The sequence below is a fragment of the Lissotriton vulgaris genome, chromosome 4_1 (assembly GCF_964263255.1).
Source record: "Lissotriton vulgaris chromosome 4_1, aLisVul1.2, whole genome shotgun sequence".
In the NCBI taxonomy this organism is placed as follows: Eukaryota; Metazoa; Chordata; class Amphibia; order Caudata; family Salamandridae; genus Lissotriton; species Lissotriton vulgaris.
In genome coordinates, this window is record NC_141691.1 from 890,373,394 (window position 1) to 890,395,337 (window position 21,944).

The following is a 21,944-nucleotide window of genomic DNA, read 5'->3' on the forward strand; positions in this document are numbered from 1 at the left end:
ATTTGTAAAGCGCGCTAATACCCAGAGTGCCAAGGTGCTATGTTGCTCGAATAGTCCTGAGCCCTGAGAGCAGACCACCATGGATAAGCACAAGCATGATATAACGTGTACAGCTTTCCTCATTGCCTGTTCCCAGAAGGCCTAGCATGAACTTAGGAAGTGCCTGCTGCCCCATAGTCATAGCCTGCTGTCAAAGGCGTCCTGCTTGGGGTTATGGCCAGGTGAGAGCATAGCTTTCCATCGGTATCAGCATAATAAGTAGTAAGCAAAACTGGCTAGTAAAGAGAAGGGTGACTCCAAAGAACAGCACTGGTTTGCAAGCTGCCGGCCTACCTCACATGCCCTCAGGGAAGTTCCCCAGCCTGTGGACTATCCTATTTGCTCTCCCTGGCTCCACCCTCTTGGCCATCAGTAAGTAATCTTTTTTTGCAAAGCATGCCTGGCCACTGTGATTGGGGAGCTTTTCAACAGAACCAGACTATATGTGCATTGTTTTAGGCATAGTGATTAGTGGCGGCTTCCACAATGAAAAGGTGCTGGTTGGGTGGAGGGGACGCGGGGGAGTGCGAGAAGTGGAACGTGCATGAGCGGGGGGTTAATAATTAAAAAAAACACTTACCTGGAGCTGCGGCCGCATCGCACCTCGTGCTTCCTGGTCTCGGCAAGCACTGGGGCAGCGCCACGGACTCTCTGTGCAATCCCCACGCTGCTCTCATACTATGAGAGCAGCGCGGAGATTGGCCTGAGCGGGCTGGAAAGATGCTCCGCTTAGACTAGGGAGTCTGTGGGGAATTCTCCAGCCCGGCTGTTCAATGCAGCCGGGCTGGAGAAACCCAAGTGCTCATGTGTGTTTTGATTAGCCTGAGACGGCCGGCCAAACACATATGCACACTTAGGGGAGTGCACGTAGCACTAATCCTCCCCATGTCTCGAACCGCCCGGCACAAGCTGGCTCACAGATGGCAAATGAAAACTAAAACAATGCTAGAACATAGATTTGTTTATCATTTGCTGGCTGTGGGGCAACGCTCCTCCGCCATTGTGCAGGAGCCGCCACTGATATAATCACAGGATGTTAAGCTGAGGTCGGGACACCAACCTTGTTCCCACGTCCAAGGTCGGTGCTTTAGTCGCTAGGTTGAGCGATGTGTAGACGCAATATAGCCCTGCCTCCTCATTTGCTTACTACATTATCGGTGTATCAGGCCGATATAAGAACACATCTGCGATGAGAAAACGTCACTAGTCACCTGCAGCATTTTATTATATCGGACTGTTGGTGTCAAATTGCGCCAACTTCCAACACTTTGAGGGAAAATGCAGGCCTCGAGCTGCATGTTTGAAACAGAAAACTCCGCTTCTTCCTGCACGTGCACAGGGAGCTTAGGTCCTTACCTGCAATACTCCACCTACATTTCAAATAGAAATCAGGTGATTGCATTTCTTCCACTGTAGCTACCGCAAGTGAGCCTGCACTTCTACAAATGTGCCACACAAACAAATGGTATTTCTGTCTGGAAGGCAAAGAAAGAAAAGGAGAAGGAAAGAAGTCGGGCAACAAAAAGAAAATTGAAAGCTCAGTAGCGAATAATGCTTGTGGTGGAGGTGTGACTCCAAAATCTATTAAACTAAAGCCTACGTCTAAGAGAATTAGAAGAATTGGACAAACAGAAACCAAAGAACATAAAAGGTATTTGGGAGCACAGGCTGAAGTTTAAGCAGCTGCCACAACATATACACATTTGAAAATAGTGCACACTGAGATTCGGGGGGAAAAAAAAGTTATTTTGAAGAAAAGGAGTGGGATAGGAAATCACCGTAGCACCAATAATTGAGTGCAAGCATGATGCATTTCATATAATACCTGGGATTTGTAATAGTAATTTTCCTAACACTCTCAACCCCTTTTCCATCTAACCTGGATCTCATGTTATAAGAAATAAAGCGCCTTCTACTTCTCAGCTCTGTGGCCCTAGAAAGGTCCTTTGTAGGCGCCCTTTTGCCTTAAAGAAGCCATGGAACTCTTGAGCGAATTGCAGTATTCTTAGTAGGTTCTAGTGCAGGGCACTCTATTGTATATTTAATAGATTTGATACTGCAGTCCACTATTTTCGGTAATTTTCCTATTAATTCAGGCTCTTTCATTTTATTTTCAAGAAAACAATTACCTCACCAGTCCATTATGGAAATTTGTCACAGACACTTAAACGTCCGCCAAATTACAAGTTGCATTATATCCAACGGAACATAATGGAACTCGTTATACAATGGATGGGATATCAATCACGTTTGTGATGGAGTAACCAATCTCGTAACCAGGCCCTAAGTGATGTCACAAAAGAATTGTCCAACCATTATCATACAGTTCACTTCAGCCTGTTTTAGTAAAAGAAGAGAATATTGTGGTCACGCTGCTATTTGCTGTCTGAAAGCATGTGAACAAATGAAAGAATGCACTTCGAGAATACCTCTGTTCACAAACTCTGCCACAGACTCTGAAAGGATCTTTTTGTGGACACGCTAGGCACTGTGGGGAGGCTACATACAGCACTTCAGAAAAACACACACTGTATGTTGAGTTTCAGTTGCTGAGATACTTTTGTGAAATATAGTCTGAGGGAGTACAGTGGACTGCTTTAAAAACATTGCTAAAAAACTTTAAAACTTCCCTTTTCTTCACCTGAAGCCAGTGTAGGGATTTCAAAGCCTCTGAAGCAGAGGAAAACTTTGGGAGTCCCAGCTCCAGTCTGATCCCTTTGCAGCCATCTCATTTGGCCTATCTCCATTTTTTGCAGTTTTATATAGTGCAAGCTCGACCGAACTCGACCCGGAGGTATCGGAGCTTTACACGATTTGGCCAGAATCACAGGATGCTGAGCCGACGCCGAGACTCGAACCTGGTTCCCCTGCTCCAAAGTCGGCAGCTCTGGCTGTTAGGCCACATCCTCTTCCCAAAACAAAAAGAAGGAGTTGCAGTAGTGTTGGCAGCTAAGTAGTAGCTGGAATCACCAAACTGTGCACATTCTTTGGAAGAAAGGGAAGGATGTCTTAAGCACCTTCAGCAGGTAAAAGCAAGGAGAGGTCACACGCTTGGCCTGCGCAGCTAGGGAAAGTTCCAGATACACCCACCGATTCTTTAGCGTCTTGGCCGGAACAGACAGTAATGACCAGGAGGATGGACAAACTCCAATGACAGAGTGCCTGGGATGCGAGAATTATTTTATCCCAAGTTCCTCCGTAATGCATCAGAACACATTGGGGACGTATAATACTTTGATTATACACGACCAATAGTATTTTTGCCGGGAAAATCTTTGCATAGAGAATATGATGGCCATATATTCTAGGAAGCAATTTTAGACTGTCATGTTCTCTTTGGGACACTAACTCAGAGCAGCAAGCCGCAACTCAGTTTCCCGAAATCACTGGGTTGTCAAAAAATGGTATAGAGGTGCTGTAACTCCAAGATAAATCAACCACCATGTAAACGCCATTTGGACTCGTCTAGCACTGGCTGTTTTCTATTTCTCAATAAAATGCAAGTATTTTCCAGCTTAGCTTTCCTTGTACTAAAGCCTTTCATGGTGCTCTGTCGAAGCCACGTGTTTCCTCTGTGATCCCTCATTTCTCTAGGCACGACTTTCGCCCTTTTGTCCGTCTTCTGTGTCCCTTGTTCTGCTGAGCCCCGCAGCCTGCCTCTCAGTCTCTGTATTCATGGCATGCTCTGCCCAGTCTCAGAGGGCCTTTTCTAAGCGAGGCTTCGGGCATGCGTCTCCCGCCCGTGTACGTCTCCGGTTCAGCCAGGAAGCGCGTGGGGGCTTTACTAATAACCCCCACTTCCGTATGTGATCCGCCTCAGCTCCCGCGAGACCAGGGAGGTTTGACTGGCAGTTTTACTGACCGACTGAGGTTAAGAACTGAAAGAGAAGGCGTCAGGTTACCCCAGTTGAGTTGGTGATCTCTCACCTCCTACGGAGAGAAAGGTGCCATGTTTTTAGCAAATATTTATTAGGGATACTGCGTGTGCAATTCGCGGTGTTTACCCCTATTAGTAGGCAGTACTGTTTAACCAATAAGATGCGCGCGTGTCAGGCATGCAAGTCAATCACTTTGAGTTACACATTATACATGATTCCTACCACTGTTATTATTTTGAAATCTGTTTTGCAGTCACACAAAAGCTCATTTCAGACGATAAAAGAGTAAACCAAACAAGTGATAATGTGGGTGGGTAGGGAGGATTGTTTACGTCAAGCTCGCTATATCCTATGGTTTCACGCACGGTCTTCAGAAGCCTACCTATTCACAGCCCTCTTGGAAGTATATAACTTGTTTTACGGTACAAATGGTTCATATCCCAATCAGTGCTTTAAAAGGGCCGGTTGTGAGTACCGACACTTTTTTATTTTGAGACTGAGAGTACCAGCATCTCAAGAGAGACCGAATACTTTTAACTGTACAGCACCGGCACTTCTCAGAAACAAGCAGGTACTCTGCAAAATAGTTTCCAGTCCCCCAAAATGAATGCCATTGTCCACCACCTGCAGCCACTGGCACAAGTTAAGCTCTGCGCCCACCCTCTGCCCTCCACTCCTAGCTTGTGGCCACCTCCTGGAACATCTTCCACCATACCTCCAAGTAGATTCTGCACACCTCTTGGGCTGGTGTTCTGCTAGGGGAAGGACTGTAGCACGGATGTTGGTGATGGGACTTCACTGTTCTTTGGCCAAGCGTGCGCGCATGCCCAACACTATGAGTAACTGATGAGTCCCAGGTGGGTCCAGCAGAGGCCCCGGACAATGGGCACGCGCTCTAGCTATGAAAAGAATATGTATCTGGACATCCACATCCCCAGGCCTCTTTTCAAAATATTTCCGAACCCCTTCCAGGCTACGGTGGACTGGACAAAGACAAATGAAAGGTACTAGCCTAGAATGGGCCCTAGATTATTCCAATGCATGCAGATGCTGCAGCCATCTTTTCCATAAAACGAACATAAGATCTAAACCACACTAGGCTTCAACTCAGTGTGGGGAACTTACACGTGATATCAGGCCTGGGTGGCCATCTTGGGTGTGGTTTCCTTTACTGATGTGGTTACATTTACTGAATATTTTGTGTTGACGCTACATAGTACTGACAATCCGTGTTAATTTTGATGCCCCCTTTAATACATCATTTGAAATGTAACCAAACTTCAATCTATGATTAAAGACTGTCCTTATTAAAAAATGGCATCAGAACCGCTGGGTATTTTTATGTACCCTTAGGGTCTAGTCTGCGCAATATTAAACTGCAAAATAAATAAATACGTACTTTTATGTAACCCAGTGTCAAGATACAATAATTCTTTTGTTCAGCATCAATTCATTTAGTTTTCAGCTGACAATGTGTGTTATGAATGACGTGCTGCACTCCTAAAACTAAACAAATCCTTACTAAGATGTGTTTTCTAATTTCACACACTTGTTCTTTACCTTTTCATGGGCTAGGTCATCTTCTGCTGCAGGTTATTTCTGTCATATCTTTCTCTCTGTCACATATATACATTGAAATGGGATCTTACTTCGTCTGTGATTAGCTGAACTGAGAGTGTTACAGTATACCCCTGTTTTTCTTGTGGCTTCAGCAATATGAAATGAAAACAGATTTCATGCAAGTTTTTGCTGCTTATCGTGCCAGTGAATCGGCTAGGGATAGCTAGAGTCACCACATACACAGGGTTGGCTGATGAATACTGTTTAATATAGCATGTCTCTAATTGGTAAAGCAAAAAAAAAGTACATATCGAAATGATGCACTTGAATGAGTAAATAGGCTGTTTTCAAGAATTGTGTGCGTTTAACTGCAACATGTAAACTTGCTTTCCATCTGCTCTGCTGGCACACTTAGACAGTATAATGGGCAATCATTTTAACTAGATGGGAACAGTTTTGTCTGAGCATTTTGGGGGGTGAATGCACTTCCAATGTATATAAGTGCCTAAGACAAGCCAAGTGCTGACATCGTTTGCCAAATGCCATAGCACGTTGTTAGAAGGTATACAGGCCATAGGGTGTATACTGGAACTATGTCTGTCTCCTCTGCGTAGCCTCACTCTGACTACACCTTCCAGCACAGGAGGAAGGGTTCTGAGCAAGCCACCAGGGTCGATTATGCTAACACTGTAAAGCTGGCATTCACTTCACTGGAAGGAAGAGACACAACACTAGAACCAGTCATAAGGTTATCAATACACCAATCCCATGCAGAGGCACACTGTCACTCTGGGAACTGGGGTTACAGGAAATATCCAGCCCAAATCCTCTTAGCATGCTTGATGGCAACATGTCCACCCAAGATAGGCTTCCTGGAGTTTTCATGTACATTCTCCTTCCAAGAGAAGCTCAACACAGACAAGACGAAACATCACCTCTCCATGGAACGACACCTGCTGGCCCTCTGAACTCGGACCCACACCCAGGGACCGCGCGTGCAACTGCTGTATCTTACTGCATCCTCACCATTGTTCCAAGTCCCTGCTGCTCAGCCAGTATGAATGTGGTGTAGTGGAATGCTGGAGTGCTTGGTGTAAACTTCTAATAAACCTTATTCTACAACCTACACCATGTCTACTGGACTTTTCTCCTTTACAATAGCCCCTCAGCTGCATTCTGGACAGCTAAATCACCATTGTTAGATTTGGGGGTCTCTAGTTGGCACAGGTAGGTACTTGTGACAAATAGGGACCCTTGCCTCTAGTCAGGGTAAGGGGGAAACACTCCTTAAATAACCCCTGCTCACCCCCTTGGTAGCTTGGCACGAGCAGACAGGCTTATCTCAGAGGCAGTGTGTAAAGCATTTGTGAACACATACAGTAATCCAGTGACAACACTACAGATGGACACCACACAGGTTTTATATCAAAAATAGTTATTCTTTATATAGATTTAACACAAGACCACAAACAACAAACATCCACAATACTGTATTTAAAATGGTAGAATTGGCTTAGTTCTCTTTAGATCTTAAAATGTGACACTTTGAGTTAATGTACCTTAAGATACGGTACGCAGGGCAACAAAAGTGTTGCGGGAAAGGTGATGCAGTAATCCCTGGCACACAAGGACGGTGATGCGTTGAAGATCCAATGCAAAGAAACAAAGATGGCACCGTCTTCTTGATGCGGCGCGCTTCTCCCATGTTGCAAGATGTCTCGACTCGATGCGTCAGCTGCAGCGGCGACACCCTTGTTCAGAGATGCAACAACAGCGGCTTTGGGGGCGACACTCTTATCCCTCAATGCGAGACGCTTCCGCTCGATGGGACAGCAGCAGCGGCGACACCCTTGTTCAGAGATGCGACGACAGCAGCTCCGATGGCGGCATGATTCTCCGTGGATGTGAGGCGCTTCTGCGGTGCAATGCATTAGCTACAGCGGTGACATTCTTGTTCAGAAATGCAACAACAGCGACTGCGACACGCATCTTCGATGTTGCGAGATGTTTTTTGTGATGCGGTGCAATGCGTCAGCTACAGCGGCGACACCCTTGTTCAGAGATGCGACTGTAGCGACTGCGACGGCGACACCATTTTTCTTCTTGAGTCGCGCTTCCAGCTCCTTGCAATACGTAGTCCCTCAAAAGGCCCAAAACAGCAGCAGGCACTTCCAAATAACTCTTGGGGAGCTGGTGGTTGAAGTCTATTGTCCCTGAGACTTTAGCTGGAGGCAAGCTCTTCTCTCAAGCCCTTGGAGATCCTTACAAGTTGATGAAAGTACACAAAGTCCCTTTCTCCTTTCTTTGGCAGCCAGGCAACCACTGCAGGCCAATGCCCCAAGAAGCACTTCAGCTTAGGGATAGTCTCTCTGGTTCCACTCCTCAGCAAAGATTTCTTCATGTTCCCCAAAAGTGATCTAATTCTCTGGGGTTTGGGACCCCTCTTTTATGCCCTGTTTCTCTTTGTTCTCTGAAGGCAGAGAGGCCTTTGCCTAGTCCAAACTAGTTCTGGTCAGTCCTGGAGCACTGTGTTGACATGACTCCTTCTTTCCTTTCAAAGTGCAGAGACATCAGACGCACCACAGGAGGTGGAGCCAGCATTGTGGAGGGAAGGCTCATCCCTATTCAGGTTCCAGGTGCAACTCCTACCTCTCATCTAGAGGCAGATCTCTCTCTTCACCACTTGGCCGACTCACCCTGTCTCCTGGAATCCCCCAGCCCCTGTCACTCAAACTCCAAACAAGGAATACACAACCTAGCAGAGGCAGGCTTGGATAGTTAGACAATAAAATACCTACTTTCTAAAAGTAGTATTTTGAAACACAGAATGTTAAAATCAACTTCCCTAAAAGATGTATTTTATCATTCTGAGTTCAGGCGTACTAAACTTGAATTTCTACCATGTTCCCTGATTCAGTTAGGATTATAGGATGTAATAATCTAACTGCTCATTCTGGCCTATGGGGAATAGGTAGCCTTGCAATAGTAAAAAACAAATAATGGCTGTAATTGACTATTAGGACATGCCACACACATCAGTTCTTTTCCTACCTTATACTTACAATGCACCCTGCCCTTGGGCCCACCATAGGGGTGTCTGATATGAAGAAAAGGAAAGGTTTAGGGACTGGCAAGTGGGTGCACGTGCTCAGTCAACATGGCAGTACCAGACTGCACACTGGCTCTGCAATGGCAGGCCTTAGACACACTTTTACGGGCTGCTTCTGTGGGTGGCACAACCAGTGCTGCAAGCCCACCAGCAGCATTTGGTGTACAAGCCCTGGGCACTCCTTTTGCCCCTACTAATGTCTGACAGGTAAACCAAACCAGCCAATCATGGAACCACTAATTCAAACATTAATTTACAATAGGGAGAGCATATGCACTTTGGCACTGATCAGCAGTGGTAAAGTGCACAGAGTCATAAAACCAACAAAAACAGGTCGGACAAAATACAGGAAGAAGGCAGAAAGTGCAGGGATGACCCTGCAAAAAGAGCCATGTCCAACAACGATGAAGTGCCAGATCAACGCAGTCTCCTCTGCCTGCTTCCACACCCTCCGCTTGCTTTGAGCGATCTTCAGATGGCTCCCTGTCAACACCAGGAAAACCGTCACTCAAGCCCTAGTTACCAGCCAGCTGGACTATGGCAACACGCTGTACGCAGGAATCACCACCAAACTCCTGCAGTGATACCAGACGATTCAAAACGCAGCCTTTAGACTCATCCTTGACCTCCCCAAATGGACCCACATCGCCCACCACCTCAGGAACCTAAATGGCTCTCCATCCAGAAAAGATGCCACTTCAAGATGCTGACATATGCCTGCAAGGTCCTCCACAAGCAAGTACCAGCATACATCAATCACTAGTTGAATGTCCACCAACCCTTCTAGCCACCTGCACTTTGCTCCCTGGCACACACTCCCCACATTCGCTAAAGGTATAGAGGAATAACCTCCACTTCCACCGCCGAACAGCATCCTCCCTGCAGAAATTCTAAAAAAGTCTCAAGACGGGGGTTTTCGACTGTGCCCAGCAAGAACCCAGCACCTGGATAACCTATTGGGTAATTAGCCGTGCTCTATAAATCCATGTTGAATTGAGCAGAGATGTTGTCCTTGAGGAAACTGAACTACTCTTCAAACTGTTGGTGGTCTTAATCTTTATCAATGCAGTCTCAGTGATCCAACGTGCAGGGAGACTTGCATGCGTTGAGCAAGTGATAGCCCCAGTCTGGGTGGCAGGACAAGACAGTGAAATGACACAATGATGTGGACACTAGTCAGACAAGCGAGAGAAGGTCACATATTACTGAGCACAACCGTATTTTTATTTATGAAAACACAGTGGATTTCCTATTCCAATAAATACCATGTCTAACAGGGTGGATGTTAGCACGTTCTTAAAAGTCTACACTTAAAGATGACTCAACTGATATATTAATACAGCAGATCTAAGCTTAATGCGGTAAAACTGCTATCCACAAATGAAGAAGCTTGACCAGTGATTTTTTTTTACTGGGGTTTTAAGTTGCATTGTGCCACCATTTACCCAGAGGCTGTTGAGTTCAAAAGGTATTGTTAGGAGTGACAGTCATTTTAAGAAAATCCCCCTTCTTTAATGTTTCCCCATTGTTTGCTCTGGACATCTCATGAATTTCTTTTCAAACAAATGGGCTGAGCTAGGCAGGCCAAGAGCAGAGGCGGGGGATTGGGAGAGAGCTCCAAATAACAGAGCCAAGGGTTCCACCTTTTCAGTTTTTGGTTTCATGGAACCATGGGCGATAGTTTTGTTGCCACAAAGAATGTTCCTTGCAAGAGAAATGCATTATAGTCTTGAAAAAACTAAGAGGGAAGCCTAGGAAGCTTACTAGGAAAGACCTGGGCCCATCAGCAAGGGATGACTTGTTTAGTCTGTATTATACCATGCTTCAACTGCTCCACGAAGAAAATCTTCCGAAGAGGATAAAAAACATCTCTTTCAGTTGTCATAATAAATAATTCCTCCTTGACAATTGTGTATTTCCCCTTTTAAATCGTAATCATTTTAAATAACTTGTTTTGGACTAGTAATAATATGTATGATCTCTTGTGTTGGCTAGTTGTAGCCTACATACCACATGATTTTAGATAGGTCTTCCTGCTGGTACCAAGTTACTAAGGGTGAGCCAATAATTCCTCAGAGACATTGCTTAATCTGTGTGGGTCAGATAGTCTGCGTCATGTGTAAGAACAGTCATAGCCAGCATCATGACACTTGTGCCTCTCTTCCACCTACTAAAACATCTGTTCATTTACTTTGGAGTGCTGCTTGTATTCCTTCAGGACAAATATGATTCTTCGGTACAAGACAGACCTATTAGATGATTCTAATGATTCTAATAGCTCTGTTTTGTACAGATTGTAGTTTGGATTTGAGCTTGAGGAATGTGTTGGGGTAAGCTGTGGAACACTAGAAGAGTCTATCGAATACAACACCTTGGGTCAGCAGGACTTGTTGGGAAATACTTAACAAGATGCAGACTTTTGGTAGTTTACAAATGTTAAAGTTGGGGTTTTCCTCAGTCCAAGTTTGTGTGCTGGAAAACGGCCCAGATTTTCTGGCCAGTTGAAAGGGAGCTCTGCAGGATTGGTTATTTCAATTGTCAACATTTTTTTTGTGTAGACACAGAGGAGATTAAATAAGTGCATTTAATATTAAATGCCAGCACTGGTGGTAATATGACGAATTCTATTATGACTTCATAAACCAAAATGTGCATTTTTTTAGTTTAGAGGTCATTGTACGAAGTAAATGCATGAATGGTATTAGTTGCCTGTATTTTTAATGTAGGTTCATGCATTACCTCGTTCACTTCTTTACAGTGACGAGCAGATGAACGTAAAGACTTAGGGGTCCATTACGATGTCGGGCGGATCGCCACCGCCATGGTGGCGGTGGCGACCCGCCCAACATTCATGCGAGCCCCCACCCATTTCCCCCCCGCCATATTACTATGGCGGGGGGACCGCGGCGGACGTAAACACCGTCCGCCGCTTTTCCGCCCTGGTCGCCTTGCGGCCGGGGCGGAAAATGTTTAATATAGTGGCGGTGTCTATTAGACACCGCCAGCCATATTATGATATGCTTTCAGACATGCCTTTCCGTGGCAGCATCGGCATGCAGAGACTCCCTGCGGGCCCCCTGGGACTCCAGGGAGTGGGGGTTGCACATGCGGGGTACTTATGGTACCCCCCCGCATTTCAAAGGGCAACATGGCAGGCACCGCACGGTGCCTGTCATGTTGTGCTTTGAAATGCACAACGTGCATTTTTACCATTGCGGCGGGCGGCGCTTTCAGCACTGCCTGCCGCAATGGTAAAAATACAGGATGCGCCCGCCAGTGTGGCGGGCGCATCCTAATTGCCAAGGCGGGACCGCCGCTCCTATGGCAGGCGGTCCCGTTTTGCACGGGGATGACGGGCGGGCAAAGTCCACCCGCCATCCTAATGGGGGCCTTAGTTTATAAATGACAAACCTGCTTTGTGAATCATGCTTTTACATGTATTACAACATTTGAACCTCATCTATTCCTTCATAGGAGGGTATGTTGAGGTTGTTACAGCCCTTCCTTCGATGAGGAAACTGTAGTTTCTATGCAGTTTAGATCCTCGCTTATTTCTTGTACTGTTTGTCACTGCTTTCCATGTTCTAGAAACTTCATCTTGGGTGTTCAGCTATCGTAGTTTCCTACTATACAGAATAATGAGAGTTTCTTATGCACCATTCTGGAATCAGAGGCGTTTGTTCATTTGTGGATCTTGCACGTGAGCCACGGTATTCTGTGGGTCAAGCTTCACATCTGGCATTGATATAGCCGCTCATATTAGCTAGGGTTGACCCCCCAATAGTTTTATGACATTTTCTGCTATGTTAATAAGAGGTTGTATAGATATGGAAGGAAATTTGATATCCAGGTACATCCATAGCTTTACATTAGTCCTGAAGGGGGCAAACATTGGCAGTGTCAATTTTGACTTGGTATGTTTTGGCAATGTTGGATGGAGATAAATATTCTCACTAGTACTCCTTGAAAGCTGTCATGGGACATTTTACAGGTGCTCCTATTCTCCCTGGGCAGAGTTCTCCATAATAGACCTTCCCTTGCACCCCACCAAATCAGGAGGTGATCTCTTTCTCTTCCTATCCGGGGAGGGAGTTACTTGCCGGGAGCAAATCTCTATTATCCAGGCGAGGAAGCGGTGGCAAAAGAGTTTGGGAATGTCCACAAATGTACCTATCCCAACTTCCAGGGCAAACCTCACCTTGCAACGCCCACCTCCCACACTTTTAGTCCGCTTTACTGCTGCGGATCTGTCTGCACTCATTGGCAGAAAAATCTGCAGCTGTCAATGCTTTTAGACCCATCAAGATTCTCTTTGTGGGTTCATGGCTGGTGTAAAAATTTGTATTGCATTTATACAACGCTTACTACCCTTGATGAGGCGTTGAGGCTTTCCGGCAAGTAGCACGCTACTCTGGAACCCAAAAAGTATTAGTAGTATTACATGGAACTATCAGTTGATTTAAGCGGCAGGCATGCAAGTATGTTAGTTAGATTGAATAGGGTAATGGATGTAAAATTAGACCAAATGTATGTTTGTGAAAAGAGCCCCAGGTGTTAAAACGTCACCAGCAAACAAGAAGTGATAAACTATTATTGCTTTTTTCCCTTCACTGCTCTACATTGAATGAAGGTGCAGCATTTGGACCTGTTATCCATTTGGAGTGTGCGTCCGGCCACACTGACCGGTTTGTTAGTGACTGAGCGGCTGCACACGCATTGAGCACACGCTGTGTCTCTAAGCTAAGGACGAGGCCAGTTCTGGGTGCGCCTGGACTCGCCAGCTCGACGCCTGGTGCTCAAGTGGCGAGCTGCGCAAAGTGTGCCCTAATAGCTGCAGAGATGATTACCTCGCTGACAGAGAGGGAATCACGGAGAGCCGAACGCATGGCTCACTGACTGCCGACAGCATCAGACACCCCCCTGCCGTCCTTCCGGTGCGCCACTGCTGGAGACACGCGCGAGAAGCCCCAGTGGTCATGGGGAGGACGCCCGCACTGAAACAATAAATCTATAGTCTGATTAACCACAGGCGAGGGCTGCAAATGTAACTTTTACATCTGCCACGCCTTCCCGCGTGTCCCTTTCCACCTGTGAAGCCTGCTGTATCATTTGGTTGATTTACACTTTTTGCTGCCTGCTGCTCTTGTTGAAGTGTTATTTTAGGCGCGTTGAGCAGTGGAATTAAAAGCAGCGATTGCGGTAGCGCCACAAAATCACTGATGGCGCAAGACAGCAAAATATACAATGCATTTTTGTGCTCCCAGTCAAACACGCACTGTACGTGTAACAAAATGCCTGTCTTAGTTGGGCGTACGTTTCTGAATTCTGCTTAAAACATTAGCTTTTAGAAGCAGTGTCACATAGAAGGGCAACACGAGTGCCCTAGGTTTGGTAATGCCACACTCCAGGAGTAAATTGGGCCTGGCGTCCCGTTATCTCAGTTAGAGGGAAGTTAAAAGGGATTCTGAGTTGAACCTGTAGAATTCAGGCAGGCATCAAGGTTTATCAGGTGAAGCAGTAATTCTGCGCCTGTTTCCCTAGGTAATTGCTGACGCTCCTCTGCAGGGTTAACATGGCAGGTCACCTTTGATGTTATGTGCCTCATGATTCCCAGGGTGGTCAGTCACACAGATTTTGGATTCATCGAGATTCACAGGCCTCTCATACTTGGTTGCATACCATTTCTTCGACTGCTGTTTGTCTAGCATGTCTCTGCAGCTTTTTTCCTTGCAGGCCATTTTCTCGTCATTCTGTGGGTAGGCCTTTTTTTAACTACTTCATTATCACATCTCGTTGTTCACCATTTACCAATGATTTTTGCATATCTTAAAAAAAGGTATTCCTTTATGTTATATTGTAATGTTCCCCTTCTTACCATTAACCCTTTACATTTAATTCTATTAACTAACCTCCTAATCTTTACAACCGTAACCTCTTACCCTTACAGTTAGCACCTTACTCCTTAATCTAAATTTCTCATACTTAACCTCTTACCTGAACACTGTTAACCTCTTACCCATAACCCCTTACAATATACATAACCTCATGCTCTCTATTCCTTACATTTATCCCATTACCTCATACTCCCTCACCCCTTAATTCCTCTCCCTTATCCCTTGCCTTTCTCTCTTACACTTTACCCTCAATCTGAACATTTAACTTCACACTTGAACCCCTAACCTCTTGTCTCTTACTCCCACCCCTTATTTTGACCCTTTACACCTTACTATTAACCCCTTATCCTTACCGATAATCAATTACTCTCTAATGGTTACACTTACCAGCTTACCTTATTAACCCCTTATCCTCCCCACTTATGTTCCTAATCGTACCCTTAATCCCTTACCTTTAATACCTTTTCATAAACTCATTAAACCACATAATTTACTCTTTACTGTCAACCCCTTTCTATTAACCCTTATCTTTATCCTTAATCTTACCAAAGAGAATTACCCCTTAAAATTACCTTAAGAGACTCAACATCCTACCCCTTAACTACATAAAACCCTTACCCTTTTACTCCTAATGCATTTCCTCACCCTTACTCCTTTATTGTTAACCCCTCCTGCTACATCATATTTAACCCTTACAGACGCCCCCTTGCTCTACCCCCAATCATGTTACAATGAAAAGAGAAACGTTGCGATACAATTACATTGTAACCCACAAGGCACTGCCCAAGAGAAAATGGCATGAAAACAATATAAATGCGAACAAAGGGTATCATCGCACAGTATGAGGGCGTAAGTCAGAAAGAAGGCTTTGCGAGTTAAGACTTTTCAACTCGTGTCTGGTGCGATTGCAGGGCTCAAATATATCACTACAAGGCCAGCTCAAACATTTATCCATCAGAGTTAGATACTTTGTGTACATTTGCAGCAAGTAACTATAAAATCTGTTATTTACACCACCGAGAAATGCAGAATACTCCCTTATGAAGTGTTATTCAAAACAAGCTATCATTTTGTTGTTATTGCTAACTGAATGGACAAATATTTCCTCCAGCTTAAATTAGAAGAGGGCCTTCAACATGACAGCTGTATATTATTGCACTATGTCCAGTGACATTTTGAGTGGAGCATTCTGAAAGTGCTTGAGTGCAAATTACGTTGACACATATTTGCTCAAATGCCGCTTGAAAATCTAAGGGGCTGAACAAAGATCTGATTTCCAGAGTACATACACCTCTTCTAATCGGAAAAGCCCACTAACATGCGAGAAGCACAGTTTTAGTCCAAAAGAGCTGGGTGAAATTGTAAATGATGTAGATGTCCTGCTTGGGAAGAATATGCCTATAGCTTTCCCCTCAACGCTTCGCTGAAGTTTGCCATGCTTTGCTGCTACCAGGTGGTGGCGTTCTCATTTGTTACAAAAGTAGGAATCTTAGAAGTACCTAATTTTAATTTAGGAGCACAAATCATTCAATCTGTGAGACAAAATCCAAATCCCGGTTCACAGAGACCGGATAGGGGGAATTTTCTATGGACTCTGCAGATATGGAAATTCTGCCAGTATGTTAAAATGTTCACATTTAGCCTTATAGGTGGTTTTGTGGGCATTCATGGGAGGTCATCCCTGGAAAAACAGCAGAATATATACAACTGCTCGAACATTTGTGGGTATTAACACTCCTGTTTCAGATAGTTTCTCATCTTGTAATTGTTCCCAAATGTACTCCTGCCATGGAAAGTAATAAGTATGTTTTCCAGGTGGGGATGGGGAAGGAACGCTGTATAGTGGGCAGAGGCATGTGGAAGAAAGGAGACCTTATGGGTACACATATATTCCAAGAGGAGAGATCTCAGATGTGGCAACTTTTTCAGGAGTCCCTGATCAATCAGGGGTTATTGGTCTCTAATTATGACAATGTAGGCCTGTTACTTAAGTGTTCCTGGTGCTTACCTTACTGTTTGTCACAAAATTCAATATTGAGTCCACCCCTTGAGCACTCGACCTTTGGAGTAGCAAGAGAGGTCAGTCCAAGACTTAGGAAGAGGTTGTGAAGTCCAAACTCAGAACTAAGTTAAGAATCTAATAACATTTAAACATGATTCCTCAGTCAGACTTTACTTGAAATAAAAAGTATCTTTTAATCACAGGCATGTACAGGAGTAATACAAGCTAACATTTATTCAGGGAATTCCTATGGAATTTATTTGGTTATTTTCCAGTGAGGGATGGTTGGTGCAAAAATATTTTCCTGAATTTCAAGCATACTTCTAACCTAAGCTCAGTTTTGTTGCATCCGATTTCTGAAGAAATACGCTGTTATCTTTTTTTAAGAACTGATTTCCTCATATAAACGATACTTTGGTAAATGCCAGGCTGATATGGTGTCATTACAATTGGAATTGTACCTGTTTGGAGTCATATTGAATTCGAGATCTACTTTTGAATATGCTGTCTTTGCTATATGAACCTTATTAGAACAAAAAATGTAATAACTGATGTGGGCTTATAGGGGAATAGGGTGGGAAGTTATTTAATTGCCTCAAATTGTAAAGCACTCTGATATCCTTCGGGATCAAGTTTGCGCTATATAACACTTTATAAATAAATAAAAATATATGAAGGTCGCCAGGCAAACCCTGCTTGTAGAAGTGGTGTCTAAAGTTAGAAACCGATTGATTGCTACCTCACAAATGTGCATTTTTTCTCTGCTCCTTCTTATTGAACTTGTGAGTTGGTCAGGAGCATTTGTGGTTCAGGCACAGCCCAGAGGCGGGCAGCAGAAAACAGAGGGAAGGAAATTGCCACTCTGCAGTGAACTGGACAACTCTACTAATGTGTCCTTTAAATAGAACAATAAAACAGCAAAGCATTTTCCCAGTTGAACAAGGACTTGTGTTTCTCTTCAGTGGTAAAATCATACATTTTCTGTGATCAAATCAATTTCACAATATTAATAGATAAGTGCCTCCAAGGGCCTCTGTAAATCACTATTGTTTTCTCTCTCTTGGGATTGTGGCATTTTTAGATCTGGCCTTTTAAGACTATTGTTCTTCCAAGACAATCGATACATAACATAACTGCTTGGAGTCACTTAGTCAGAGAGCTGCATTCATTGGGAGTTTACATTGTCAATCATAACTTGCTTCCGCCCACCCTATAATACCACATGGGACAGTGGGGCAGCCCACTTTACCCACTGGCTCACTTCAATTTGAGTGAATGCCTAAAGTCTATTCACCTAGTTCACTTCCACCTAAAATTTATTTTGTAAATTACTTCAAAAACCAGCTTTTTATTTTGCCTGCACTTTGGGTTTCCATGGTGATTTATTTATGTTCCATCTCCTGTTTAAAGTTATAAAGTGTTTAAATAACGTTTTAGCTGCCTGCTATTTGTATGCTTGGTTATGTGCCGATTTATTTTTGTTGCCTTCACAATAGCGGAATAATAAAATAAATGGCACAACTGAAAGGCTTATTTGCAAAACGAAACTAAGTGGCCACATCAGTGAATAGTTTTTAAAATTTAAATTGTGAATGCAAGCGTGTGTCAGCCACATTTAGGTATTTGTTCTTTTTTTGCGGCATGTGCTTGTAATAAAAAAGGGAAGAAATAACCTTCTTACAGATTTCCTATTGGATTTTGTATCAATGCTTGGTGCAGAGTGCTGAGCACAACTAAATAAATTGACGTTGGTAAAAATCTATATTTCATCAGATAGTTTTTTGTTCCTTTTTACTGCACGCTCTTCACATGAAAGCTACTTCAGTAAATTGCTCCTCCACAAATTCACCAGGGATGGCACTAAACCAGTCTCTATAGTGCGACAGTAAGACTATGGCAACTGCAAAGCAATGAAAATCAAAGGAAAGAAAAGGGCAATTACCCGAGGAGATTTCATTTTCCCCCTTGTCTTCTAATATTGCTTTTCTTGGAGATGGAAGTGTGAATTTGTTTTGTGGAACACACAATGAAAACCTGTTACCAGTCAAGCGGGGAGCGTGGGCGGCACATGGGAACCAGGGACTTTTGAAGTGCTTTTTTTCTTTCAATGCTGGGGTGCAAGGCAGTCACTTGGGTGGGCTGCTTCTGTTGTATGGAGTGTCAGGATATGGAAGTTTATAAACTGTAGTGCTTTGTTGTGAGCACAGGGTCTAATGGCTTTAAAAAGAGAGTCTGGTGCCAATAGACTTCAAAGCAATAAACCTATTGAAATTAACATTGAAAGCAGCGGCCGTCCCCTGTTAAACTGAAATGTTTGTGTCGTAAAAGTTCCTGGACTCTGTTCGCAGTCCTTTGATACTAGCGGTGCACTGCATAATACCAATGGGTGTGTGTATTCTTGTCATTGTTGGAAGCCCATAAGTGCCTAAACTGGGCTTTTAAGCGCTATATAAATACATTTACAGTTGCAATCTAAACTACCATTTCTTGATACTAGTAGTGCACTGCATAATACCAATGGGTGTGTGTATTCTTGTCATTGTTGAAAGCTCATAAGTGCCTAAACTGGGCTTTTAAGCGCTATATAAATACATTTACAGTTGCAATCTATACTACCATTTCTTAATACTAGTGGTGCACTGCATAATACCAATGGGTGTGTGTATTCTTGTCATTGTTAGAAGCCCATAAGTGCCTAAGCAGGGCTTTTAAGCGCTATATAAATACATTTACAGTTGCAATCTATACTACCATTTCTTTGAGGAGAGGGTGGGCAGTTGCTTTCTGATGGCAAAAACCATTTCCATTTAATGCTATAAGAATTTGACTCTGACTATGCCAAGTGCATCTTGTTTCCCATTGGACGTGCGACTCCCTTGTATGTTGTGATTGACGCAGAAAGGACACCCTTATGCATCTATGAAAGGTGAGAAGATACTCGTTGTGCAGGCAGCAGATGTGACCAAGATTTAGCCACTCACTGACTGTAAAAGCCTTCAGATGCACATTAGCAAGAGATTTACATTGTAATAGACAATTAAATGAGAGGCTGAGTGTACACACTCCCTGGGAGCGGGGTATCATCGCAAGGAACCAACGCAAACTCAGTAGGAAAAGCTTACCATTCAATATCTTCTGAGGCACCGAGTCTTTTCCCCCAAAGTCACCCATAGAGGTTTACTTACTTCAGAGGGCTGGAGCTTGCACCCCAATAGCCCTTTTCTGATGGTGGAGTCTGATTATGTTTTACAACTTCCAAGAGCTGCTGCCCCCCCCGCCCCCCCCCCCCACCCCCCAATATAAGAGCCCTGTTTTACCTCTACTGAAGATTGCAGCTTACCCTTCTTGCACGCAAGATCACAAAGAGGGCCTTGTGGATTTATCACGCTATCTTCATCTTGGCTTATGTAGACACCGGGCACAAGTCCTGAGGCTACGCACACCAGTTAAGTGGCGCAATGTGAGTCTTGTAGAGTCTGTGACAAACAATGGAAAACTGTGCTTGGTGCTCTGAGGTTAATGAGGCATCTCTCCTTTTGACAATCACTTAGGGCCTTAGCTGTTATCCCAAAAATTATGACATATTTATTTGTATGGCTAATTCTGGGACAAAGGGAGTAGACCCCCTGAGCAAAAGCTTTGATTAAGACGCTTTTGAGAGCCTTTGACTTTAACCTCTTCCTTCTAGGTATTATTTTGGAGCCCTCTCGCCTTTGCACACAGCTCAGTAAAGGATGGGCTTCCGAGAAGGCCAAGGTTTCAACAAAATGGTTTCCACACATTAGAGAAACACTATGTCACATCCACTCTCTAGCTGAGCTCATGATCCAAGGGGGGATCATTTTCATTTTAAGTGCTGTTTGCACCCAGGGCTTTCTCTACTGTAGATGGCATAATATTACCACAACTAAATTAAAACACATCAAAAGCTTTCTGTGACCTACCTGCTTTAGCCAGGTGAGACAGCAATATGGCAAGATCAGCAGCATCAAACGTCATCAATGATGCAGCAACAGCATCAGGCATACATGAGCATCATCGCTCAGAGAGGATGTCCTCCCTAGCATCCACTGGTGCAGTACTGTCCTATTCAGAGAATGGAACCCATATTGAATGTGGTGTAAAAGCTAGCTTCTTTCTAGAATGTCTTGGGTTCGGTGCACCACCATGTTCTCGAATAGTTTTAAATGTAATATTTCACTAGTAGTTAGTGTATAGTTAGGCATGTCATGAACGTTTACTTGTTCCCTCACAGACTTCATCTTTACTAGAGTGGGATCACCATCTTCCATGAAAGGGAGATCGAATATTAAACATACAACATTTTAAAACTCACTCATTGGTTAACCATGAGGGTTCTGTTAATCGGGCAGGTTTGATGTTGCAAAATTGCAGCGACTTGTGAAATACGAAAATAACTACAAATGGAAAAAAAACAGCAGTTTCAGTCTTTGGAGTTAATAATTCTGAATTTTTCAAATGTTTAGAGGATCTTAAAACAGTCTGTGGTTTGTGGTACAGTATTAATGGTACCTAGTGGGGGATATGGCTAAGAACATTGGCACAGAAGGGATGTGCATGAATTAGCATGGGTGGAATCTTGTTGTAGAAATAGACCCCTTTTCCCAGGAAATATCCATATTCTAAGCTCCCGGGTGAATTCTAGATTCTTCTATTGGGGCTGCCGAATGGTTCTTTGGAAAGGTAATGCCTTCTTCATGATTTTTGCTTACCAACTGTGACCAATGGTGCTCATGATCCAAGAGAACTTTCAAGGAATCGAGAAAAAGCTGACCTGTTTCTTCACATGAACCATCTCGAGGCCATTTTTATAGGGCTTTTGGAAGATGAAATGAGGAGCATCTGCTTAGGGCTTTTTCCTGACCTTTTTGCTGATGATCTCTGTCTGGGGTTACTTGTTGTTTTGTTGTTTGTTTACTATTTCTTATAGCAAGATACGAAAATAGGAATACAAATGCGCATTTTCCTCTCTGACTCACCCCGGTGGTGCAGAATAAACTGGTGAGAATAGCATAACACATGGGGCCAATTAGTGCCCTGTACAGGTACACATTCAACAGTATCTGACCATCATAGTGCAACCTCTCGTTTGTGGCTAGAAAATGTTCTTCTACCATTGAGAAATGTGAGCCCCCGAAGACATACAAACGTTGGACGAGGAGGTCCGAAGCAAGACTTACAACCTTTATCTTTGGGTCAATCAGCCCGCGGTGCCATAAGTAAAATATGTACACATGCTCGAGTGAAGCACTGACAATGGTCAGATGGGTATCTTTAACACAAAGTGATACAAGAAAAATGTTGGGGAGACTAACCCTGGATGTACGGTTTCACTGCAGCTTTTCTTTAAGTTGAGGTTGTGCTCAGATTTAGGCTGATTGGTAAGTATTTCAAGGTCTTAAAAGTGCTCAGATATTCAGATGGGCAGATGGTAGAATTGA

At 43.9% G+C, this 21,944-nt stretch overlaps 1 protein-coding gene across 1 annotated transcript in view; it reads left to right on the forward strand.

Annotated features, from left to right (window-relative positions):
* Nucleotides 1-21,944, forward strand: part of PTPRM (protein tyrosine phosphatase receptor type M) — a 1,525,420-nt gene that overhangs the window by 1,431,854 nt on the left and 71,622 nt on the right. The gene's annotated exons all lie outside the window — the stretch shown is intronic.